Source organism: Thermobia domestica, chromosome 17 (assembly GCF_964235325.1).
Source record: "Thermobia domestica chromosome 17, izTheDome1.hap1.1, whole genome shotgun sequence".
Taxonomy (NCBI): domain Eukaryota; kingdom Metazoa; phylum Arthropoda; class Insecta; order Zygentoma; family Lepismatidae; genus Thermobia; species Thermobia domestica.
The window spans coordinates 131,285,340-131,313,121 of NC_137470.1; the positions used below are offsets into that span (position 1 = coordinate 131,285,340).

A 27,782-nucleotide genomic window follows, 5' to 3' on the forward strand; every position below is an offset into this window, starting at 1 on the left:
TCCTATCAAAAACCGTTGAGAGAGTCACGAACCTTTTGAACCGTTGATTACGAAATATCAAAAGTGCAAATAAGCACACGCCAGAAGTTCGTAAAGAATATGGAGAATAGCAACGAAGCTTCGTATAGGAACAATTTGCAAAACAATAAGTTAAACGTGTTTTAATATTTGCGGAGAAACAATGTTGGGGCCTATTCCCCATCCGAAAAAAGTGAATATTACCGTAATAGCGCAGGAAGGAGTGGACTGAAGCAAGTGAAATTGTAGGTAGATATTATATAGTCCCTATGTAAAATAGGGCATTTCGTGTTTCTTAAGTGCCTCTATCCGTTTTGCTTCAAATTTGGCTGATCAACAGCAAACTGAACATAAATCAATACGTGTTCTTGTTTATGCGCAAAAACTTTGTAAGCGTTGAAGCTGCTTCCTGAAATACTATAAAATACGCTATAGTGTTTTTGCTTGTACTCGATCTGCCAAATTGAAAAAATCGGATGGAGACAAGACACTTGTGAAACACGAAAGCCATATATTACATATCCAATATCTACATACAATTTTGTTCGCTTAGGTCCACTCCTCTCGCTACTCAACGCCATGGTCCATTCAACAGTTTTTTATTCTTTCAAATAAATACGAAACACGTATTCTCTCGTCTTACCTCTATAATATTTGTGCACATTTCATTCACTTCGGTCCACTTCTTCTTGCCTTTTGGGTCAAATTCCAAAATTTTGGACGGGGGCTCTTGCCCACAGAAACCATTTTCCCCCGAAAATTAAAAAAACGTATTCGTTTATTTTTATAGTAATATTTATAGACAAAGTTTTTTTTTGCAATTTTTCATGTCCTCTAGACACATCTGACATACTCTTACTAGCACTTTTGATATTTCGTGATCAAAGGTTTGGAGAGGTCCGTGCAGCACCCAACCCATTTTTTTCCAGGGAAATACGAACCCTGTATTCCGTTATTTTATGTTTACAATATCTGTGCAAAATTCATTCACTTCGGTTCACATCTTCTTACCTTTCGGGCGCGAACTTTGAAAATTTTGTGTGGGTTCTATTGCTCCCTAAAACCGTTTTTGAGCAGAAAATAGAAAAAAAGTATTCCTTTATTTTTTGCGTATTGTCCGTACACCAAGATATGTCGCAATTCTTCGTGTCCTTCACACACATCTGACACATTGTTACTAGCACTTTTGATATTTCATGACGAAAAGTTTGGAAGGATCCGTGCCCCACCCAGCCGTTTTTTTTCCAGGAAAATACGAAACCCGTATTCCCTCATTTTACATCTACAATATCTGTGCACAATTTCATTCACTTCGGTTCACTTCTTCTTGCCTTTCGATCAACAACATTCAAAACTTTGGGTGGGGACTTTTGCCCCCTAAAACCCTTTTTCTGCAGACCACAAAAACCCGTACTCGTTTATTTTTTTCGTATTGTCCATACACAAAGTTATATTGCAATTCTTGATGCCATTTACATACATCTGACATACTGTTACACTTTTGATATTTTGATAGTGTTAGTAGTCTAGCACTTTTGATATTTCATGATCAATGGTTTGGAGGGGTCCGTGCCTCACCCAGCCGTTTTTTCCAGGAAATTACGAAACAGGTATTCCCTCATTTTACGTCTAAAATATCTGTGCAAAATTTCATACCCATCGGTTCATTTCTTTTGGCCTCTCGGGCGTTAAGTTTCAAAATTTTGGGTGGGAGTTTTTGCCCCCTAAAACCGTTTTTCCGCTGAAAATTTTAAAAAACGTAATTGTTAATTTTTGTGTATTGTCCATACCTAAAGTTATGTTGCAATATTTCATGTCCTTTACATACACCTGACATACTGTTACTAGCAATTTTGATATTTCGTGATCAAACGTTTGGAGGGGTCCGTGCCCCTCGAACCGTTTTTTTTTTTTAGGAAAATACGAAACCGTATTTCCTCATTTTACGTCTGCAATCTCTGTGCAGAATTTCACTTACTTCGGTTCAGTTGTTCTTGCTTTCGGGTGTCAACTTTATAAATTGGGTGGGGCTTTTATATTGAACGTTTACATTATGTAACTTTTTCTTTTTTATGAGATTCTTGTTTGGAGGGAGTAGAGAAATGCTTTCCTCTGGTATCTGTTTCTTGCCATTCATCTTGTTTGAACTGCTTAAGTAAAATAATTTTGTAACTTTTGATGTCATTTAATTCCGTCACGATAATAAAATTGTCATTCTTAACAATTTGTTTTATTCTTTTATTTGCAGTTTGCCACACTGATATATTTGTTACAAAATTGAGGTTTGGTCCAACGCCTTTCGAAGTCACAACCAACCAAACCGCCGAGCTTTTTGGGTTGCCTGCTATTGCAGGAAAAGGAGAATAGCAGGTGGTAATGCACTTTTGGAGTCGTGTATACAAATATATTTTGCTGACTCCACTCGGAGCCTACTACTAAGTCTTATATTTTTCAAAATTACATATTTATGGGAAAGTTTAACGTTTCGAGCTCGGAGTTAAATACCCATCAGCCTCGCTTCGAGAGGGGATAATTTTAAATCACCAAAACAGCAGTTTTTGCATGTCACAAAATTGAGCATAACTGCATGTAGTAAGAGTTAGAACCAACAGTTGGCAGCACATTGCAGTCTACTCGTGAGTAACATACGTTTTCGTTCATGTGAGAAAACAACAAATGGCAGAATATGCATAATTTCGTCACTACTATACGGAACGTATACGTATACACCGAACCGCCTCTAGAAGCACTATGACTGCCCGTACATGTGTACGTCGAATGGTTTGAGCATTTTAAAATATTGTTGATTATCCTTGCTTCTATAACATCACACCAATAAGTTTTGGTTGTTGTATTTACAGCATATTCTCGCAATTGCACAATTTCTAGTAGTGTTGTAAACTTTTCCAATTCTTATTTTACCTCAAGAGTTATTTGAAATATAAAATTGCTGGAAAGCGTATTATGAGCTTTATATCTATTGGAAGTAATTTACGTGATTAGATTTGATACTTATTTATACATTTTTTTCCTTCTAGATGAATCTTTTGTTAAAAATCAACTTTTCAATCACTTGTACTTTGCGATGCGTCATATCATAATGATAATACTCAACGCTAAGGCACACTCGTGTCAAAAATTTGTATCACATGTATTAGAAATTACATAAATAGAAATAACCCTCTTTCTTATGAAAGCAAGTGTCATATGTCTTCTTGGAAATATGCAGAAAAAGAAAAAAACACATTCCAATAAAAAATCAAGAAGTAAGCACGTTACAATTTAGAAAAAAAAGAAATCTCCGTAACTCTCATCGTCAAATTCAAGTTCCTTTTTCAGAAGCGCAGCAAACGCAAAGCAAAATGTACAAATAAAGAGGGAATTTATTCTTTATTAGAAAAACAACGTAAATCTCTCATAATGTTTGGTACTATGCGAATGGCACAACCCTAATGATCATAGGTATTAATCATTTCATATGTAAGCAATGGACTAAATAGAAATAAGCCACAAAATATGCGCAGCAAGTAGTTTCGTTCATTCAGAAATTAAACAAAAAATAATGCCTCATACTAGTTGCTTATGTTAGTTTTTTTTTTCGTGAATTAGGGAATCTACAGTCAACTACCTAGATATTTTGTCTTTCCTTTTGAAAGAAATGATTGAAGTAGGGTTTTACTAAAATAAAGATAATTCTAAACTTTTATAGTAATAACATTTAGGAGTAGATTTATATCACCATTATCATAGTCCTTCTTTTATTATTGGCAGGTTACTTTCTGCAAACTGAGAATTTCCATGCATTACGGTGTTCAGCTAACCTTTCGTTTTCATGTACAATTTTTTTGGTTTAATACCGTTCATCAACTGTAGAATTGCTGCTCCTTTCTCTTTTTCCTACCGTTCTTCCGCCTTGCCCTTCCTGACAATTTCTTCTCAGGCAATACTCCAACCATTGTTTCTTCCTCTTTCCAATTGCGTCTAAAATTGGTCATTTCTCACCTATCATTTCTGATACCTTCTCATTAGTTTCCCCCTGATAATTTTCCCCATTTTTCTTCAAGCCATTATTTCGAAAGCCAGCAATCTTTTTCCATCGGTTTGCGCACGATTTGTCTATATTTACGTTCCCTCAAAATAGACTTCATTTCACCTACATGTTCCTTTAACCATTTATATATTTGCTTTTATTCCACGTACGCTCTTGAGCTCTTTCGTGGTTAAGTGGTTAGCGTACGCGCTTTTGACGTGGGACATTTAGCGGGTACTCATGCAGTTCGAAACCCTGTAAGTCTATATCTCATATAGCCTCGCTGCTGAAAAGGACGATAGCCTCAATGTTCAATCAATCGTCATTATGTACTTACTTTGTATTCTCCCTAGTAATACTACCTACGTATCGAAAACTAGTCACTTGTTCCATTTTCTGTCTGTCTACTTCTGTATTTATTACCGATCGCTTCGTATCAATCACTATCACCTTTGTCTTTCTAATATTTATTTTCATCCCCATAACTTTAGCAGTTCTTCCGCAAGTTCCCTAAAATCTTATCACTATTCTTTCCAGGTTCTGCAACAGGTATCAAGTCTTCCATTTTGCTTCGTTATCCCTAAATTCTTAAATATTGAGTTGCTCTTCACCAAGATTAAGTTGTGGTCATTCTTTGTATTTGCTCCTGGGTAACTTTCACGGTTCTTAATTCGGTTTCTAAAGCTCTCCTTAACGACTACATAATCTATTAAGTACATCTGTAAATCTCCTGACATTTTCACTTATAAATTCTGCGCTTATATTTCTTGAACAAAGTATTTTTAATATTAGGTTGTTTTTCGACCAAAATTCAATCAGTCTTTCTCCTCTTTCCTTGCGCTTTCCTAGTCCATATTTTTTACTGTTTTCTCTTCTGCATTTCTTTTACGATCGCATTCTAATCTCCTACCAGAATAAGATTTTCTTCTCCTTTTACGTCTTTCATGACATTTTCAATAGCTTCACGAACTTGTTCTGCTTCTTGATCATCCTTGGCTGATACCGGCATATATACCTGGGTAATAGTAGTATCCCTTGGTTTTGTAGCTAGTTTTACTGCTATGACTCTGTCGTATATTATGTTGTAACTTCTTACTTGTTGTCGTATAATGTTATTCAATACATTGGATCTCTCTATTCAGACTTTCTAGCTTACCTACCATGTTTAGACTCCTCATGTCCCATCCTTCAATTTGTATCTCCTATACATAGCTAAGCGATTTCTTGCTCGTCCCAAAATCCACGGAGCTGTTTGCTTTTGCAGTATGGGGTTCTGAGTTTATTGTTTACCGATTTGGGGTAATTCAGTTTTAAAAATATCTATTTCCATGCTGTTTGTTCTTGGGAAAGACACGGTGATGGTTTCTTGTTGCCTTTCACCGGTTAGAAATGCCATTTTTTGCCGATTACTCTACTAGTTTTTGCCATGGCCCACACCTACCGCAAGCACACCTAAACCTTTCCTGTAGAGCGGAATCTCTACTATGAGGACCGGTATACAGGTGAAAGTATGTGTCGTGAGTTCCCCAGGACTCACTATGCGGTGTCGTGAAGTTTGACATCATTTTTATATTTTAAGGATACCATCATAGAACTTACTCGTTTCTCTCCCTTCCTTAGAAACGGGGTTTTGAGAAACGCTGGACACATCCAGTTACTTTTAATAAGGAGTTCATATTTCAACTCTCTAACATGAGAGTTTGTGAGATATTCTATTTTGATATACCTTTGAAACCCTCTCCTTATTCCTTAGGATGCACATTGTAATTAAAGCGACTTAACGAAAATACTAGTTGGTTTTATATGCAGAGTGGAACATGTTTTTCAGCGTAGTCTTCATTGTTGTGCTCGTAACCTTTCAAGCGCCTCACACATAACCATTAGAACCGTTCGATGCATTTTATATACGGATTTTAACCCGGGAACACATAGGGAAATTTTACACACGTGCTTACATAGTGGGGTGCTCTAGCACCCCATAAGTATATGTGGATCTCTTGTAGATTTTTTTTTTTAATTTTTGAAAGAAACACATTTTCACCTTTCTTAAGAAGCATTTAATGAATAATTTCTTGAAGTACACCTCAGTTTTGATTACACACAGTTGCCACAAACAAACTTCTTGTGTTCAGCGCAAATTGGCTTGCTGCACCCGGTACAGAATGATTTTGTCTTCCTATCTGCAGATCTCGGGCACAAGTAACACCTGCCTTGCTTTGGTGTAGGTACATGAGCCTGTCCTACGTCATCTTCTACACCAAGTACTTCTTTGATCATGGTTGAAAGAGGAGTTGAAAGGGGGGTCCTGAGCCTGTTTTGCATATGGGGAGTCACTAGCTGCATTCCCAACTCACGCAATAGATGTTGTCGTGTGAAGGACATTCCCCTATTCTGCGTAGCATTTCTAAAAAGTACCATGCTATTCACCTTCGAGGATGAAGCCTTGCAAGTCCACATGATTGTAAAGCCAACCTACACTCAATGTCTTATCTCTAATGAAAGTGACGTATCAAAAAATATATATACGTGAACACATAGGCGGGGTGCCACAACACCCCAAACAGCAAAATAACACACTTTTTCCGACTTCTGACTAAACTTTCTCTGTGCAATGGAACGGCGCACCCCTCTCTGCTGCAGTCAGATGATAAACTAGGAATACACAAGAGGGTAGCACCGTCAGTGGCATATTCCTTATTTCCACACTGTTTAAACACCGAGTGGGGTGCGTGAGCACCCCCCTATGTGTTCCCGGGTTAAGTTCAGTCCCATTAAAATTAAAGTAGAGGAAAAAACTCCTTCCTTGTGATTTGAATCAGTGCAATGAATTTTGCACGAAATTGTAGTCAACGATTTTTAAAAGATCCCATCGCGATTCCTTGATAGTGTGATCTTGTTGTAGACAATATCATTCAGATACCTCCATAGGAAGAAAGCACATGATGATAAATCTGGAGTGCATCAACACCTGAACGAGAGATCATATACTGAAGAAACATTCCTCATTTGAATTCCGTAGAATTTCTTGCTGTGTTGGCTATAATTAGATAGAATGTTCTTTTTATCACAAAATCAAGAGAAATCATAAGAATGGTTTAATGAAGTATGTATCCTACGGGGTCTTAAAGGCGGGGATAAATTTTATGTCAAGAATTAAATATCTGAAATTAATAGTAAACCTCCTTTTCACAATTTCCATCAAAAATTACATGAAAACATACTAGTAAATATAATATTCAAGTATGTCTTCCTATAATTCAATAATGCTCTTTCTTGTACATGATCGTGACTAACAAATAATATGACTTCCTTCTAATAAATTAATTTGCTTTAGTTAATTTTGTACTTGAATCTATAGAGTTTTTAAGTTGGAAGTAGCAAACAAAATGAGACTCATTATTTTTTAAATATTTACGTAAGGAAACAATAGTTGTTCTTGTTTAACAGTTGACAATATGAATTATTGGTGAACTATATAAAAATGTTTGTTTCTTATGCCTATTGTGTGAATGTTAAAACATAATACGTCAATGTTAGCGTAGTGATTTACCTCAGAACAACCACTCTTCTCTGTAGGTGGAAAGACTCAGAAAGTGTTTCTCTTTTAGTTGTATATACAGATTTACGAAATTTACGAACTCCATTGTCATCATCATCATCATCATCAACATGGTGTAGTTGCCAAATTTATATTTTAGCAGTCACATCAGGTAAATAGTAATAACTATATTTAATAGTAACCTCTCAAATTGAATTTCCATCAATGAAACACGATCCTGACAAGACATTTTATTTTATTCTCCTAATAGAATACCTAGTGTAACTAAATTCAAGATACCTTATACATTTTAAAAGTTAGCAATTGCAATTAATATACCGTTTGACATAGAAGTACAGTCATCCAGTACGCTTGTTTATAAACAAAGTAAGAGTGAAAAGAATGGCATAATTTGAAATAGTTTATCTAAGAATACATTATGCTAATGTGACACTTACATTTAAACCATGAATAATATTAGTTCTTCCTTCAACACATTAAAAAGAGAAAAAGAAACTCAAAGCCTTATATGTACGAATTAAAATTGTAAAATGATATTTTTTTTGTTCCTAGCAATAACATCAAACTTGGCATTTTTGCTAACATAAAAGAAAATTGAATAAGCTATCACCTGTTTCAATAACACGTAATTCTGCTTTATTTAGTGTTGAGTAAAATTGGCATTAGAGAGGAATATATAGTACAATTCAAATTTTCATATCAACCAGTTTTTTTTTTGTTTTATGTTTTTATTAAATAGTAATATTTAAGATCTAAGTTCATAAATGGCATACAATAATTTAATTATACCCAAATTTTGAAATACAAATTTTTAGTTTTCGGAAAGTAGTTTTGTCACTGAAAAATCATTCAGTTTAACGTCCCACGATTATGTCCTTAAGGCTAAGGGAGACAGATGATTAAGGCAAATTAATGATGATGGAAGAATTCATGGAATGAAAATGAGGGAGAAACATGCGGACACGATGTTGTCCATTTCAAACTTACTTTTCCGGGGATTGAAGCAGGAATTCCACGCACCAGAAGTAAGCACTCTATCACATAGCGTAATTATCAGTTTTGTCACGGGATAACAAAGAAGAAAATAAACATAATTTTTAATCAGTGTATGCTAATAAGCTTAGAATCAGTGAATTTACAATAAACATGTTTATACAAGAGTAGCCTAATTGCAAGTATGTTAACTTTATACGTAGGCTGACTACAAAATCCGTACTAAGTGCCGAAATGAAAATGTTGAGTAAAAAGCCCAGATTTTACTTCAGAGCTGGTGGCATACAGGCCGCACAGCATTCTTCTGGCGATTATTTGAACTTCTTCCACAGTGAATACTAGATAGCCCGATTTTAACTAAGTAGTGTTAGGCACATAGAAACATTTTGACATTAAACAGAACTTTTCCATATTTGGTACTTAGCACGGATTTTATTTTCAGTCTCTCTCTCTCTCTCGCTATATATATATATATATATATATATATATATATATATATATATATTGAACTGTAGATGTTAGTGCCACTTGATAACGTTGTATCATCTGACTAAACATATTTTTGTCCGAGGGAATGCCTAAAGTTTTCAAAGAAAATCCTACATGGTTACGAAACCTAGTAAGTGCACGCGGTTACAAATATAGGCTAAAATCCATTAAACATAGTTGTGAAACCTTGTTAAGTTACAAACGTTTATATTTTAAAACTGAAGTTTATGGTATAGCGTGGTTAAAAGAAATGCTTTCAGCGTGTTTTGTAATTATATGCTAATCTAAGCTAGATTAGTTCATATATATATATATATATAAGTATGTAAAATTTAGTGCTTTTAATAAAAGCCCTTGCTGTGCGTTTTAAGATTTTTTCCTTTTAATTACAAAGAATACAGTGAAATAAAATTTCATTTTAGAAATATGCTTTCTTACAGAATAATACAAATTGTCCTAAAAATAAATAAATAAATAAAATGAAGCTACTAAAAATTGAAAAATAATTGTTTTCAAGAAAATTACTTTTAAAAAAATAAATTTTACTTATGCGTGGCTAAAACAAGAAAGCGTGGGGTCCACTACCATACACAATTAATTTAAAATATACTAACTGTAAGTACCCGTTGTTGCCAGGTTGTAATTTAAAAACAGAATTTTTCTTTTGTCAATCGCTTCCTGTCCCATGACTATCGGCTAACACAAAGTAGTGCTTGGAATTGCTAAGTAAGTGGATGCATTCGGTTTTACCCGATCGAATTTGACTAAGGATGGTTTGACCTGGTCGACCCGTTTTACCTGTTTGATCTTTATACCCGTTTGGTCTGAATACTCATTTGGCCATGACCCGCATGACTCGTTTGGACCGTTTGAACCGTATATGACTCGTTTGCCCGTTAAAACCGACAGACTCTTTGGACCTGTTAAAATAGAGACCTGCTAAAACTATTAGACCCAACAGACCCATTATGAATCCTTATATACAAAATACATCATTCTGAGTTATAAGACTTATTGGAGACAATTTTTTTCTTTAGATTATTTTCCATACAAACTTCTAACATACTTTAGATTTATTTCTGGTTAGAAAAGAAAGAGAAAACAAAGAAAAACATTGGCAAGTATAGGTGATTTTTAATTAATAGTGTTCCAGAGTAGAAGTGTACTAACAAGGAACGAACACGAACGTGTCATCCGGACATTCGAATCAAACCTAGTTCACTCGATAAACATAACAAAGATATGTTCATGCACAAAAGAAATAAGTGCTATGGACAACGGGGTAAGTCCCCGTGGCCCATTAACCCTGTTAGTATAAAGAAAATCGTGGACTCGCAGTGAAATAGCTATTGCATCAACACTGTTCGTTGGAAAGTCATTGGAATGAAACTGTTTATAGAGCTGATAGATGAACGTTTATCATTTTTATTAACATTTGATAGTGTTAGCAATGACTGTTCTGAAAATGTAGCAAATTTCATGGAACAAACTTATTTAAATTTTATGAATGAACTAGAAATTTATTGTAACTATACATAACATTTACTGAGGCCACTAAAGTTCCAGGAGGAGAACTTTAAAATGCTATCCACAAGTTTCTTATTAAAAAAAATTTGACGCGATATACTTGCAACAGTGAAGAAGGAAGGAATTCTATGTATAATAATTTTAAATCTTTAACTGCGTAAGTTGACTTTGGTCGACTGGAAGAAGCTTTTTCTAACCAGCGCATGTCGACTTTAGTCTATAAATGTAAGTGTTGTACTCAGTACCTTGGGATTATCGACAAATATCCCCCAAGGCTTTCTGTGCAATTTCCGGTCACTTTACATTGCACAAAACAATATTAGAGAAAAATATGTATCGGACGCACTCAACTCAAAATAACAGAAAAACTATATTAAATTCGCATTTTTGGCAGAATTTTGCACTTTTTAAGCTAATTCGTGTCAGATCACCTACACAATAAAAGAATTAAAGTAACACTATATCCAAAATAGCCGTTTGTGGCTTTAAATTTGTAAACGGAAGCTCTGAGGGTCAGAATAAAATATTTTCAGAACAGAGAACGAGATGTAGCCAAAATTCTATACCAAAAGAGTTTTATATCTGTTTCTTGGTTTATACTATATTTTCTTACCTACCAGATTGAATTTAGGTAACCAGCAAAACATGCAAAAAATGTATGATTTGCAGGTAGTTGATAAAATGGTTTGACAACAAAACAACACTTGGTGTATTGTAGTTGCATAATGTACAGTTGCTAGCAACAAACTGCAATGCGAGTTTGAATATCAATTTAGACAGCCAATCCGGACTAAAGATACGGCTTGGAAATAGTGGATGTTCTAAACGCATTTTCTTAATGTGTTAATCCACTGGAGGGAAACAAAACTGGTATTGGAACTAGGAACTCAAAAAAGGTTTTTTTTTCTGTTTTAACAGAAAGCGAAAATTTCCGATTCCTCCTCCAATAGAACTGCCTCTATGAAGAAAAACTCTATCAAGAAAAGAACATTTTTTTTTTCACTTTTACTCTCAGGTAAAAATTATTGAACATTTGTCAAATCATCACCATTGGTTATTTCTGTAAATAGACTGTACCCGATCAAGTAATTGTAAGAGCTAATCTGATAATGTTAGAAGATTGCAGAGCAATATTGAAGAAAAATGTGTAAATAGTATGAAACCTGAAAGGTAGAATTTAACATCCTAAAGCTAATCATCGAAACTTAAATGGTCTCTCTTCGGCTTTCCCTTGCCCCACGCATGGCAAATTTACATGCCAACATTGCTTCTAAATTAGTATAGTATTTGTGTTTCTGTCTGTTAATGTGAATGTATTTCGCAGATAGATGGTTTCATGGATAGAATAATCTCAAGAAGGTAAGTTGTTTCCTATACACCCCGTCTCTGACCAATTTTTATGGCGTTCTACCAACACCTGTGTGACTACGCTTTTCATAGACTTAGTTTACCTGTGACCTTATTTTTTCTATATACAATTTGCAGTAAGCTACAAAACAACATTCAAACAACATAAAATTTACTTTTTTCAAATTGAGAATAAAAAAGTATACTGAAAACTTAGTAGTGTAGGTAGATAATACACGTTCATACTTCTTTATAATTTAACATTTCATTCTAATAGCTGTCCAGCTGTTTTACACTAGTTAACTCTCTGATAACTCTTCACTTTTCACGCAACTTGCAATACACTTTCCACCTAGACTCATATCTACTTCCAACAAAGTGAGTTTCATTTCACATTGTTAAACTAGGGTACCTTCCAAACTATGTGATTTGTTTTTACACTGCTCGCCAAGAAGGAGAGAATATAGCAGTGCAAAAGATGGCAAGCAAGCTGCAGGTAGCAAATGATAAAACATGCTGCTCTCCGCGACGCATTATAAAGGGCAGAAGAGTTCGTAGGTGTGAGAGAGTTGTGCAACATCTACCAGATGTATTCATGAGGAGATAGATGGAGGTATCGTACCGGCTTGGGAAGCACAAGAAAATAATGTCCAGCTTATGACGGTACGTGCAACGTGAGGAAGCACGTTATCTTGCTGGAATGTAGTCCCGCGGAGAACCTACCCAAAAAGGACACAATGGGGTCCAACACCTCATCAATATACTGTTTGTTGGTCAAATGTCCATCAATGCGTAAGAGGCACGAATGGGCACGTAATTCAGTGGCACCATTCGTCTCTCCATGCGCGACGTTCGCAACACGATTGTAATCTCTCACATTTATGCTATGCAGTCTGCGGAAATAGCAGCAATAGGCGCCGTGCAAATATGGTCCAGACGACTAAGAACTGTATGAGAGGCGCCTAATAAGTTATCTACCTAAACAGAAAGGAATGCAGATGTGCTCACCTGGCATCACTGTTTTTAGATGTAGTCCCCACGAAGGTGTATGCACCGTGGCCACTTTGTGGGCAGCGAAGAAGTCCTAGAGAAAAAAAAAACAATAGTCTTTGTCATGGCCTGCAAATCACTGGGAAACATCCTGTTGGACCTAGTTGTCCGACGAAAAACGTTGCCCCGTAGGAATTTCTTTAGTTCTCTAAACTATTGCCTACTTCATGGTTCTCTTAACAATATCCATGAAAATGCAGAAAATGTAGAGGGTCTTCTGATGGAGCTAAATACTAAACTACAGCATCATCAAAAACACACAACTATCTGTAACTTCTTTATCGATCGGCTCTTGAAAAATTCTTGACTGATTACTTAAATTAATCATAGTGCTAAAGTAAATTATAAAAAATATACGTGTAAAAAATCGAGACAAAATGTGTTGTTGTTAAAAAAAAAGAAGTCAGGTCATTTTTTGTTCTTAAAACGGCGATCAAGATTAATCAGGACGTATGGGCGTCAAAAACTAACGAACTTTACACTTTCTTTCATAACTTTTGACTCTCGGGCTAACTCTCAGTACTCGCCAAGATCTCCAAGAATTTGGGTACTTTATATTAACTAATTCTATGTCGTATGGAACCCGGAGGTTCAATGTCATATTCAGAAAAGCTCTCCATTGACCTTTGTCGTTAGCCAACTGGATCCAGTTTCTACTTTGTACTACTATTTCTGCGAGATCCATCTTAATATTGTCCTCCCATCTGCGCCTAGGTCTCCCTAATGCTCGTTTTCCGATTGACTTCCAGTTGAAAGCGTTCCTACTTTCTTACATTCTGGCTACATGACCTTCCACCTGAGTTTCCTAGTCTTCATGACCCTAACAATATTTGGTAAATGGTATAAACTATGCAGTTCCTCCATTCCCCATTTCCGTTCCTCTTCGGTCTGAATATTTGTATCAGGATTTCGTTCTCAAATACTTTCAGTCCGCGTTCTTTCCTCAGAGTAAGTGACCATGTTTCGCAACCATACATCACAATAGGCTACTTTATATTATTATTATTATTATTATTATTATTATTATTATTATTATTATTATTATTATTATTATTATTATTATTTAAAATACCAGTGGTTCATGAACTCCTCTAATGAAATTGCATTTGTGTCACTGTGAGGCTGCACGAGTAGCATTGCGTTTATCCTCCTACTTCTACAATTCATCGTTACAGAAGATAAGCAATGTTTATTAAATTACATTTGTTTGCAAAGAGTATGACACGTGTGATCTTGAATTTCTTTTTTGCCCTACATTTACGTGCTCTTTTCCGTTCTTTGCTGAAGGTGTGGTAAAAAAAAAGTAATGGGTTCAGTGGAAGTTTTATTATTGTAAACAGCACAATTGGTTAAAGAAGCTAAATGGATCATTATTCCTTCTCCTGTTCATGAGCGTACCAGAAAACGGAGAGGGGCAAAAGAGGGAGAGGTGGGTGTTTTCTTTTTTCATTCCAGTCACGAGTTTATTGCTTACAGCTTTTTTCTGTTGGCAACCGTTACCATTCCAGTAGAACAAAATAAGTATTGAGAAAGGGAGCGCAAATGATTTATTTACTGAATGATTGGTAACCGAACTTAAAATTTCCTTTCTGTCTTGCCTTCCAGAAGTAAAAATTCATTCAACATTTTTATTTAACACGTAATTTAGTCTAAAACAGAATTTACTTCAATAGACTTTCTATCGCATATTGCATATACAAGTGCATACTAGGGGTTCACAACTTGTTATTATTATTATTATTATTATTATTATTATTATTGGCCCATCTTTCAACACACTGAATCTGGCAGAATAATCAACAATTCCCAATGACAAATTGCCTATAAAATTCACTCTAATCCTACATGAATGTTTACCTCCAAGATAAATGTGATGTTTGCGTGACTCGCGCAGTGGTGTACGCAGAAATTCGTCAAGGGAGGTTCAAGCTCCAAGGCATATCTCTGGTGCGTGGGGTCTCTGGTTCGACCCCAGACCAAGTAAGTTTGTGATGGACAACATCGTGCCTCTGGGTTTTCTCGGGGTACTCCCGTTTCCTTCCAATTGATCATTCCACCAATTCTTTCATCATCATTCATTTGCTTTAATCATCGTCTTCCTTAGCCTAAAGGGCAAAACCGTCGGATGTTATTTGAAATATTTCATTTCATTTCGTTTTCATAATTGCATGTGTATATACACATACCGTAATATTTAAAAAAAAAAATGTTTATTTTCCCATAATATCTTGCTCAAGCGGGACGGAAACCCTGGAAATCCCCTTGCGTACGAACTTGGACTCACATACGCAAAGCAATAGCATATTTTGGAGAAATAGAGGGTTCGTCCAGAAATTAGTAGGACTGATTTTTTTTTAAAACTTATTCACAATTTTGACACATCGATTTAATAGTTTTCACAATATGTCCCTTCTGCATCAAGACAGCATTTCCAGCGACTCTGCCAATCACTGATTGCTCCCTGGAATGCAGAAATTAGAATGGTCTTCAGCTCCCTCATTACGGCCTTTTGAATGGCCTGGACCGAGCCGTGGTGCCGTTCTTTCGTGACCCTTTTCAGTCGGCGGAAGAGGAACAAGCCTGCAGAGGCGACCTCTGGGCTGCAGGGTGGCTGAGGAAGCTGTGTGATGCTATGTTTGGTCAGGAATTCATGACAGCAAAGGCGGTGTGGCTCGGCACATTGCCGTGATGAAGCTTCCATGATTCAGTGATTGCTGGACGGACGCGGACTACTTGTTTTCTGAGTATTTAAAGTACATCCACGTAGAATGCAGCATTCACAGTTTGACCAGGCCGTGAACTCTTTATGAACCACTCCTTTGCAGTCCAAAGAGAGGATAAACATCAATTTCCTCTTCGACTTCCAATTTGTGCCACTCAAAAACAATTGATTGACCCATGGCATCACTCCCGTACGCAGTTTCAAATATGTCATGTGTCCCACTCGCACTTCATATATATATGTGTGTGTGTGTAAGTGGCCTACTACATTGCAATGAGTAGGTTACTTCGAGATGATAACATATTTTTCCACAATATTTTTAATCTTTTGCTGCCCAAACAGATTTCGACCAAAGTACATGAATCTCTGATCCAATTATCAGCTGAAAATCAACTGGACTTGAACGGAATAAAATAAAATAGACTTTGAAATGGGCTGACTGCTATGTTCAGTGATTCTTGAAAGAAGATGGAAGTTACAGTAAATTCTCACTTTTCTAATAAGAAGCATCTTAAATTTTAGTGGCCTGAAAGTGCTCGGGTCTCAAACGACACTTACCCATTATTTATTATTATGAAAGCCAATTCCGTTACGTGGAGAGCCTCCGCATAGTGTAGTGCAGTAGTTCTCAACCTATTTCCTATCACGACCCCCATTTTAGTACATTATGTTGCCAGCAACCCCCTTGTAATTTCTGGTTTGTAATAAGATTGTGTGGGATTTTTAATATTCATATTAAGAGATTTCATAATATCCATCTATTGATATAATAGTAGAATCCATTTCTTGTATATAGTAGATACAGTAACTTCCCTAAAAGCGAATGGATTGAAAGCAAATTTGGTCAGTTCATTCATATTCTGCTTATCTTCGCGACCTTCATGAAACCCTCTCGTGACTCCTCTAGGGGTCGCAACTCTCAGGTTGAGAAACCCTGGTGTAGTCTATTTGCCAACTGGGCTACCATGGGTTTGATCCTCTGTGAGGGAGAAAACCTTTCGTGTTCTCCCTTTTTCGTCTTGTGTCTCTGATGTTCGCCCAGTTTTTTTTAAAATTTGTGTCTGCAGAAGCCTGAAGAAGTAAAAGTGGATGGAGTGTGTTGTCCACGTCAAGATAGTGTAGAGACCTTCTCTCCATACAGAGCGCCTATGGCCTTTCCGAAATAGACGCAACATTTATGAGTTACCGGTATATTTCGTGAGTATTTTTACTTGATTAATGACTCTTGCTATGAGTAATCAATTTGCATAGCTCGTTTCTTTAAAAGTTTGCAAAATGATTTGGTAATTAGCGGATTTCCGAAGGCTTAGCCTTAATATCATAAAGGTAAAAACTCATTATAGTGATCGCAACGACTGGTGAAGTTTGAGCTCCACACAAAAAATAGAAATGTTTTGATTTATCTGTAATAAATCGGCAGATTTCGGTACGATTCGTGGAACGCTCACTTGAAAAAAAAAAAAAAAAAACAATAGAAGTTCATCAAGAATTTTGCAAACTTCGAAGACATGGTGAATGAGTGAGAGAAAAAAGGCTATGTCAGAAACGTTAACAATTATTTGAATTAAAAAGTTTATTATAATAATAACGAAAATATAAAACAAAATAACAACAGGAATAATAATAATAATAATAATAATAATAATAATAATAATAATAATAATAATAATAATAATAATAATATGTATTGCGTCGAGCGATCGAGCGTTTCGTAAGATCCTGGATCCTGGCAATATTCGAAGCTTTCCTCAATTCTTATTGTTAGAGGTTGTGGCAGATTTTGTTTTTAAATTAAAAGTTATTATTTAGTAGAAATAGATTATTGAATACAAGACCACTTTTTTTTTATTTTTTTTTTTTTTTTTGTATACGAACGCCGTACGTTGTTAATCGTATAAGTAATAATTTTCACGAACTAACAGAGACTTATATTTAATTGCTGTAGTGAAAAAAGTTCAGTTATATGAACTGAGATGTAATCGTTATTTTCCTCAGAATATGGAATTGAAACTTCAGTTCGTAAACTGGAGTGAGTCGAACACTTCGATAGAGCAATTGAAAGAATTTTGAATTGCGACTGCAAAAAGTTGTGAAGAACGAAAACTAAGTTCTGCGGTAAGACAATCCTAATGAAGTTAAGCTACACTCATACGAATGAAACATACACACAAGCAGATCCTACTCTTTAGTGTATTGATTCGTCAACTGGCGCTTTCAGAGTGCTCCTGAGGTTTTAAACTACCCTTAGAATTGGGCGTTATCTAATTTGCATATTAGCTCAAACATGCTCTCTTTCTTATTGGTTTTCGGAAGGATGTATGCGCTGCATTGTGAGTTTATAGTTTAGCGCACAGCGTTCCTATACTTTTAAGAGGAATTGGTAATATATATTTCCATATATGATGTTACATAAAAATACATAACATTTGGTTTGGGAGCAAGCAGTTGCTCTCTACTCCTACTCTAAAGTTGCTATATTTTCACTCGTCATTACATACAAATGTTAACTAGCACTCTTTCACATTCTTCCCACTCTATAAAGTTAAATCTAAGAAAACATTAAGAATAGTCATTTGTTACATCACATCTGCTTCTTTCATTGTGGGTTCCAAAAATCTAACTTACAAGTCATTCCTTATAGGAAAGGTTTCTACTTAATGTGTTTGTAGATCTATTTTTAAAACTGTACCAAAGGCTGCAATATTACTACTTTACTATTCACAACTGTTACTTCCGTTCTTTAGACACTATATCTGTCTCCGAGTATGCAATTGGGTTGGACTTAAGACAGTGGACAGAATTTGGTTGGATAGAATTTTCTTAAGACAGTGCAATTTCTTTTAATTGTGCTAGGAGAATTCAGTCACAATATGTTGCCAATCCAACTATGGTTTTACTTCCTTCTTACGAAGAGAGTGAGGAAGAGAACTAGCTGGCTCGTTGGGAGCAAAACGGAAAAAGAGAGACTTGTTATTTCTGCTCTCCTTTCTGGTTCCTTGCGACATCCAAGAAGAAAGAAAAAAAATAATATCGAAAATTCGTGTACGGTGTATATTACAAATAAACAAAACTTAATGGCAATTCAACAACACTGTAATCTCACATGTTTCCGTATAGCAGGAAAGACAATATTGGCAAACTTTCATAGACAGGGAAGGGTTGAATATCGTAGCACGCCCTCGCATTCTAACTATTAGGTAGTGAAATCGATAGATTTAGGTTTAGCTTTACGATTCCTTGCGATCACTATAGTAACGAGTAGAAAATAGTTTATTTAACTTTCAAGCTAAAATAGAACATTTCGAAAGTAGGAAAAAGACGATGAGTTTTTATTTTGTTTTCTAATTATTTTGCAGATAAAGATTAAAGGACCTTTGTACCTGCATTAGAGGGGCCAAGGCTTTAAACTGCTGACACTTAATCTGCAAAAGTAACATCCGAATTCAGAGGAAGTAAAAGAGAAAATGGGAGAAAAATCTGAGGAGTGTGGTAATTATTACGCTGTACAAATGATTGCTATTGTACTTCTAATACTTATGTTACTTATTTGTATTCTTGGATTTTATCTTTATGTATTGGACAAGCCCGGTATACGGAAAACTTCTCATAAAGCACAATTACGTAACAAACCTCTTTCTGGTATTGAAGAATGACATATGTTGTTCTGACTCAAAGAATTGGATTGAATTCAATTGTTGTGATACATTTGCTTTTTGTAATTCTGTTTTGTATGTACGAATTCTTATGAATTGGGCCATAGTTAACAAGAGTTTGATCACTTTCACTTTTGTAATTATCTCATTATCTTCATAAGCATTTTGTTTTTGACTTTACATATTTAGTATTACATTTTAATCTTCCCAATAATATTGTTTACCGCATATGAGTTAACAAATCAAGAAGTGAATAAAGATATGAAATTTTAAAAGTTGATTTATTGTGTTTTCAACAGCTAAACCCATCAATAAAACCATTGGTGGCGATTGGATTTTAAAAGTGGTGGGGTAAGACATGATCTGAATAGTTGTATACCAATGTCAGTTTCCCTGGTTGCTTCTAACACTTTGTTTGACGAAAGATTGTATAACTAATAGCATACTATCTTTTTCAGTTAAGATACAGTATAACTATTTCCTATTTTATTAATTAAATTGACAAGAGCAACGCAAGTAGGTACTAGCCTTTTATACTCTTAAACAACAAAGGTGTAAGAACAGATTTGATTCCTTGCTCATGAACATCTTAAAATTCTGTCTGGAAAATTGTGATCAGATTATTTAATAACAAATTTGCAAAACATATAAATAGGAAGGATATTATTAATCATAGTAATGAATAATGAGGCTTGTTTTGCAAAAGTTATATTGAAACTGGGGGTTAATGAACATCTTATATTTTTAATTCCATTTGCTATTATATGTATGTTATTACTCTTAGAAACACAGTAATCACTACAAGCATATGCTACGACATATAAAGAAGTACTTACTTTTGCAGCTTCCCGAAATATGTTCGTTGCCATTAGATACAGTTTTTACTTTCTTGGAACACATCAAAACACAACAATACTTAAAATCACTCCACACTCCTGTTATACAAAATAATCCTAAAACCAAAAATTAGGGTCTATATTGAATTCACTAAAGTTAATTGTATATACACTCTACACCCCTAAACACCACTTCGCTCATATATAAGACTGCAAAAGAATGGAGAAGGTAAATTTATTTCTTATTATTCTCTTTTTAATTAATATTCGTTACTGAGCTCCTTCTTTTTATAAGCGGGTTAGTGTACGTACCTTTGGCATTGGAGACCCGGTTCGATTCCCGGCAAAAGTTTGTGTGGTTTGGATTCCGCGTTTATCAGTATATCCACGTCTCACATAGCCTTGCTGCTCAACGGGATGTTAAACTAAAAAAAAAAAAAAAAAATCAAATCAAATAAAAATATTCCTTACTATTAGAAAGAAGAAAAGACATTTTAGGAACTATTAATTTTTGTGCAATTAAAGAATAGCTTGTGATATTTTTTTTTTCGAAATGTTATCTCAATCAGTTTCAAAGCTGCTGACTAACATCGAGCCTTTGTAAGAAGAAATGAAAGTACGCTCGAATTATTGCGCTGCAATAGGTTAATTTTTGGGCCATTTTTCGTGGCAATTACAACGCAATTCCTGTAGCTTTCTTAACTCCACGGGAAGACAACCAATACATACTCACGCAACAGCAAATATTATATGGCATTATTTTTTTCTATGATGCCATTAATACATACTAGAACGTTATATTTCCAAATGAAACTATATATATTAAGGGTCATTTCAAAAACGTGGGGATCAACTTTCCCCCTTTGTCCTTCCTAATCACCGCCCGTGAATAAAATTACCCTTTCTGAAAGAGTCATTTTCATTTTCCATTGAACCCCTCTCCCCACAGCTGTACGGAAAATTGACCTACACTAATCAACGTAGCTTTTCGTGCTGAAGAAAAATATACCTTAATCATCAAGCTGAGACTACGCTTTCGAAAATAATTGCATGTTGAATTTAACATTAGAGTATATGTCCAGAAGTACTTTTTTATTTTTTTTATTTTATTTTAAAGGAACGTTAACAGGTAGAAACGCAGTTCTTAGGAAATTTCCAGGAGACAATATCAGGGCACATCTAATGGTATTAGAGCGACTTTCCGGAAAGTTATGAAACATTACTTAAATCAGGATGGAATTTGCTGCAAAAGCAGTTTCAACATTAACGCTAAAGAAAGATAAGACAATTTGATGCATCTTTTGCTTGAAACGTACGGTAAAAAAATGTAAAGTACATAAAATTGTGAGGTGAAAAAGTAATCAATCAATTAACAAATATATATGTATGGTACCGAGTCCGAGACTAGTCTCGATCTCGTCTTGGTCTCGGTACCATCCATAACTGTAGGCCTTATATCTGGAGAGCTACATATAGTGTAGCAAAACCCAAACTATCACTTAACTCAGTATGATGTCTTCAATCTGTAAAACATACGACAACTCGATTTCGAGCCCGCTCAAAAATTTTGTAGCTTCTGATGCAAAAGCTGATTATTGGCCAAAATCACAACATTGATCATTTTTTTTATCATTCCTAAAATTCTTGTTTGTGTAGATAAGATACATCTACTTTAAAACCGTGAACCGGAGCATTGTAATGTGGCATACGAGCACAACGCACAGCCACTTATTCAAATGACTGTCTCCAATGAAGAGATGCACCTAGACAGTTGAAACTGATACATTATTTCTTCCATAGATTGCACTACATGCTATGAACGGCTTATTACAAGAGGCGCAATATTTTAGTTTTAACCCACAGTAACTGATTCAAATGACTGCTTCCAACGAACTGACCCAGCTAGGCAGTTGAAACTGATTCATTATTTCTTCCACAGATGGCACTACATGCTGTGAACGGCTTATTACTAGTGGCGCCATGTTTCAGTTTCAGCCCAGAAACTTTTTGTAAACACCCTCGTATATACCCAAACTTTAAGTGAAAATTTTGGAATACCATGGAAACTTTAAAATTTGGTCTAGATACAGTCAATGCTTAAACTCCTTACTTATGTTCTTACAGCATACAGACAGACAAACGAAAAAACATTCAGTGGCGGATGACTTACATCTGGTGTTAGGTCATGGGAGTTCGCAGTGGACAATATCGTATTCGTGGTTTCCTCAAGATTATTTCGTTTCCTTCTACATGAAAATTCCTCCTCAAGATTATCTCGTTTCCTTCTACATGAAAATTCCTCCAATTATTATATTATTAGATGTGTTCATCTTCCTTAATTATTCATGTCGTTTAGCCTAAAGGACGTAAGTTTGCACGAGATAAGACTAAAAATGTCATTGCATTTTATTTACAGGCGGACAAACGGACATTCTCGGAAAGAACAGTATTCATGAAACGTGTGCATACATTCAAATTTCGAAAATAAAAAAGAAAGAGGTCACTTCCGCAATGCTAAGTATTTGTTCATTCATATTGAAGGTCGAAAGCGCAAAAAACTTAAAAAAAGAAAAAGAAAAATAAATAAAGAAAGAAAGAAAAGTAAGTTTGAGTACAGTAGAAAATACGTCTAACTAAGTTTTTCGTATTTTGAATATTGCAGTGGAGATATTTTTCGTTGCTTTATTTCAAGTTGAATTTTACTGGCTACGCAAAACATGAATTCCGTCAATTTTAGAACATATTGTATACAATAAGCTATAAAATCTCCAATCGTGCTAATTGCATTTAGGCATATATACTCATCAGGTGGAAAGGGGAAATCAATTTCCAATGAAGATATTTAAGTTTAATGTCGCACGATTAAGACTTTCAGGCTAAAGGAGACCATGAATGATGTAAGTGAATGATGATGCAGAATTAGTGGAATGAAAAAGTGGGAGGAAACGGAAGTACACCAACAAAACTCACTGGCACGATGTTGTTCATTACAAACCCGACGCACCCAAAGTAAGCACTCTACCGCTGAGCAATCATGTCCCCTAATTGCCAATGTGAAGAGTTTCTAAGTTATAATATCTTCAACTTATTACAGAGTGAGCAATAAAGATCAAGTAAAAAAATAAAAAAAGAAAAAAAGCTATGCAGCACAACTCTAACTTCAGATCTCGGATTCAATTGTCGGTGAGAAAACAGTAGTGCTTCTTACAGCACTGGCTCGAATTCTATTTTAAACTATATTTCTCGTTACTGGTTATTGTCTACTTGCTACTGCCAAACCTGTCGGGCGAGAATTTGGGTCTCCAACCGAATGGTCGAGCTGATTACTTCCCAATGATGTTTGTTTGTTTGTTTAGTGCTTTTTAGTGTGTTTTTGTGTAGTTTAATGTATCTTTCCAACCCCGAGGATTTATAATAATCTAATTAAAACGTTAATTTGTAGCTTTAACCACATGAGCTGGGAATCGAACTCGGATATTTCCTTACCGAAGGCGAGAATATTAACCACTCATACACGAGAGCATATTTCTAGTTTAAATTCTGAAGTCAAATAAAATTAGGTCTAAAGTTTAGCATACAATCCTACATGAACCCCTGCAGGTGATTGAGGCAGGACCTCCCATAAGAAATACAAGAACGTTAACCATTCAACCATAAATGATTTTATTTATAACTGTGAAGCACACATATCTGTTAAGGTATACATTTATTCCAAAATGTTACTCCCTAAAATTCTCTAACTTTTCCATCTCTCAATTATTATTATCTACATGTATAAAATTGAAAATCACTATCTTTGTGACTCTAAATCTCCTGAAGCGCCCGACCGATCTCGATCAAATTTGTAACATTGGTGAGGTTCGAGGCTGGGCTGGTTTTAGGCTTCTCAGTTTGTCGTAGAACTGAGGGTCGGGGGACGGGGTATTAAAAAATAAATAAATAAAACTTAATAACTCCTGAACCACTCGACCGATCTTGATCAAATTTTCAACATAGATGAGGTTCAGACCTGGGATCGTTTTTATGATTTAAATTTGACGGAGCAACATAGAGAAGGAGAAGAAGGGGTAGATATACATATGGTGATCAGAAAAATGGAAACACCTGAAGGAATTTGCAACTTACCAGATTAATATGGTGTCGGTCATCTTTCGCCTTCGGAACAGCCTTGATGCGATGTGGGATGGAGGCATAGAGGTCGGGAATGGTAGCAAGTGGAATTTTACACCACTCCTCGTGCAGGGCATCGGCCAGTTCTGTGTGAGAGGATGGAGGTGGAAATCGTCGCCGGAGTAGTGTTTCCAAGACGGACCACAGATGTTCAATTATGTTGAGAACTGGGGATTGGGCGGGCCAGGGGAGGTGTTGAACTTCATCCCGATGTTCCTCAAACCACTCTGCAACAACGCCAGCTGTGTAAATGGGAGCATTATCATCCTGGAAGATGGCGTCATTCTCTGGAAACAACATCCGGAACATAGGATGCAAGTGGTCTCCTAAAATTGCGACATAATCGTTGGCAGTGATTCGTCCGCTAAGTGTGACCACAGGACCCAATGAAAACCATGATACGGCGGCCCACAGCATCACCTAGTCGCCGCCATGTTTCACAATTGGGCTTAGACACTGCAGATAATAAGCTTCTTTGGGCGTTCTCCACATATAAACACGGCCCGTGGTTGGGAATAGGGTAAAGGATGACTCATCCGACCATATCACACGCTTCCAGTCCTCAACGGTCCAAGTTGCATGGTCCCGGCACCATTTGCGGCGTGCGAAAGCGTTATGGTTCCTGATGAGCGGTTTGGCCCGTGCAAAACGACCCCGTAAGTTCATGTCATGTAATTCGCGGCGGACTGTGATTGTAGAAACAGGGTGGGGAGGCGCTGATTGAGTTCCTCCGACACTTGCTCCGCAGTGGCACGACGGTTCTGCGTGACAATGCACTTTAATACCCGGCGTGACCTGTCACTCATGATTTTCTTCCGCCCACTGTTCCGCTTCCCCGATGTGGTTTTCCCGTGTGTTGTGTAGGCCGTCATTACCTTCGACACTGTCCCACGCGACACACCTAACACAGTAGCCACTGCCGTCACACTCACTCCACATAACCGCGCACCAACAACTTGCCATCTTTGAAAATCTGAGAGGTCTCCCATTTTACACTACCTCCGTCTGCTGCAGCCAATGGACACTGCTGTTCCACTGCGCCTGACGTAGTATGGAGACCGACCTAACACACCACCACCAGCGGTCCGGCGCTGCGGGTGCCACGACACCACTGCCAACCCATAGATCTGACGTGTTGCCAACTACAGGTGTTTCCATTTTTCTGATCACCATCTGTATAAAAATTAATTTATATAAAACTGAAAGTGACTGTTTTTATAACTTAAAAACTCTTGAACTATCCGACCGAACTCAATCAAATTTTCAAGATACATCAGGTTCAGATATGGAAACATTTCTGTAATTTCAGTTTAACGGTAGATCCTAGGGTTGGGGAAGGGGACGTATAAATAAAAACTTTCAAAACCTAATAACTTTTGAACCACCCAACCAATCTCGATCAAAGTTTCAACATGCAGTATATGAGGGTCGGGCCTTGGGTGTTTTTTATCGTTTCACTTTGACGAGCCAACCTAGAAAAAGGAGAGGGGGAGATATATGTAAAAAAAAGTAAAATTAAAATGGCTGCCTTTGTCACTTCATCACCCTTGAACCACCCAACCGATCTCAATCAAATTTTCAACATACATGAGTTTAGGGGCAGGGGTTACTTTAGGCTATTCACTTTGAAGATGCAACGTAGGGGAGGGGGAGAGAAATTTAAAAGTGATCAAATATGGCCGATATAAGTATTGAGTTCATAGTTTTCCGGGTTGATGAGAGAAACAGTGACACTTCTGTTGCTGTTTCAAGCCAAATCCAACCCCGTAGGGGAGGGGGATAAACATTTAAAAATGATCGAAAATGACTAATATTAGTGTCAAATCCATAGTTTTAGAAGTAGCTGAGATTAAGAGTGGCAATTCTGATGCCGTATGCCACAGCAAGGAGGGGAGGGGATCTATATAATAATAATAATAATAATAATAATAATAATAATAATAATCGAAAATGACCAATATTAGTGTCTAATCCATAGATTTCGGGATCATTCAGATGAACAGTGACATTTTCGATCCGGTTTAAATCCAAAATCAGCCCCACCAGTTGGGGAGGGGGAGAAAGAGATATATAAAAATGATCCAAAAAAGCCACTATCTGTGTCGAATTTATAGTTTTCTGGGTCGCTTAGGTGAACAGTGATACTTTCGATCCCGTTTAAATTCAAATTCAACAACGCAACTTGGGGAGGGGGAGGAAGAGATATTTAAAATGATCGAAAATGACCGATATTAGTGCTGAATACACATTTTTGGGGGTCACTGAGATTAACGGTGACACTTTCGATGCCATGGCCCGCAACATAGGGGAGGGGGAAATTATATATATATGTATATATATATAAATGATCAAAAATGACCAATATTGGTGTCGAATGCATGGGTTTTGGGGTCGCCGAGATGATCAATGATTTTCCGGAGCTGTTTAAATCGATGCCATTAAGAACAAAAACAGCATATCTCATATACTAAACACATGAGATACGGAGTTGTGCACTTAAATTTTCATTTCAACTCAGCGAAGCGGGTAATATATGATAATATATACATAAATCATAAATATAAAAATAAAAGTGACTATGTTCGTGAATGAATAACTTTTGAACCACCCGATCGATGAAATCAAATTTTCAACATGTATGAAGTTTAAACCTGAGGAGTTTTCATTATTTTATTTTGACAGTAAATCTTAGGGGAGGTGGAGGGAGGAGGGGAAATAAATGAAAAAGAATAAAACTTAATAATTCTTGAACCACTCAACCGATCTCGATCAAATTTTCAACATTAATGACGTTCGTTCTTGGGATAATTTTTATCATTTAACTTTGACGGTGCAACGTCGGGGAGGGGAGGCGGAGATATAAAAATAAGATTAAAAAAAATAAAAATGGAAGTGACTGTCTATGTGACTTCACTCTTGAACCACGTGACCGATCTCGATCAAATTTTCAACCTAGATTAAGTTCAAACATGCGATGATTTATGTCATATTACTTTGACGATGTAACTTAAATGAGGTGAAAGACATTTACAAATAATCGAAAATGACCGATATTAGTGTCGAATCTATAGTTTTTGAGGTCGCTGAGATGAACAGGGACACTTCTGATGCCATTTAAATCCAAATTCAGCTCCGCAAAAATTGTGGGAGGGAATGTATATATATATATATATATATATATATATATATATATATATATATATATATATATATATATATATATATATATATATATATCAAAATGACCGATGCCAGGGAGCGTTTTAGTAATAGTAAAAAGTGACTGACTAACGAAACATGTTACTATTTTTCCTTAATTTAACCCAGCAAAGCGGGTATTTAATGCTAGTTAATTATACTGCTACTACTGAATATTTTGTGTTGCAGA

At 36.0% G+C, this 27,782-nt stretch overlaps 1 long non-coding RNA gene across 1 annotated transcript; it reads left to right on the forward strand.

Annotated features, from left to right (window-relative positions):
* The first annotated feature begins 7,595 nt into the window (after nucleotides 1-7,595).
* On the forward strand, nucleotides 7,596-19,663 carry LOC145674342 (uncharacterized). Its single transcript, XR_014128898.1, has 2 exons — nucleotides 7,596-7,758; nucleotides 19,092-19,663. It is a non-coding gene; the product is annotated as an uncharacterized LOC145674342 (long non-coding RNA).
* Nucleotides 19,664-27,782: the final 8,119 nt, after the last annotated feature.